The 266-nt window shown below is 45.1% G+C and overlaps 1 protein-coding gene across 1 annotated transcript in view; it reads left to right on the top strand.

The window, feature by feature from the left end:
* EMH_0036810 (uncharacterized protein) overlaps positions 1 to 266 on the top strand; it is a gene marked incomplete at both ends in the record, with an annotated part of 4,246 nt that overhangs the window by 2,547 nt on the left and 1,433 nt on the right. The gene's annotated exons all lie outside the window — the stretch shown is intronic.

Raw genomic sequence — 266 nt, 5'->3', positions numbered from 1 at the left:
TGCTGCTGGTGAGGAACCCCGCAACAAGCGGCTTAGAGTTTAGCTGCCCGCAGCAGCAGCAGCAGCAGCAGCAGCAGCACCAGCAGCAGCGGCAGCAGCAGCAGCAGCAGTAGCAAATGGCTAGCTGCAACAGCTGGTCGTAATGCACCTCCGTCTCCACAGCATAAAAAAAATAAAAAAAAAAAAATAAATAAATAAATAGTAACGAGAGTATATAAAAACAAGAGACAAAGGAAATATAAAAGGAGACAGAAAAACACAAGCAA

This window comes from Eimeria mitis, genomic scaffold (assembly GCF_000499745.2).
Source record: "Eimeria mitis Houghton genomic scaffold, Emh_scaff1428, whole genome shotgun sequence".
Lineage (NCBI taxonomy): Eukaryota > Apicomplexa > Conoidasida > Eucoccidiorida > Eimeriidae > Eimeria > Eimeria mitis.
This window is presented reverse-complemented; position numbering and strand designations above follow the sequence as displayed.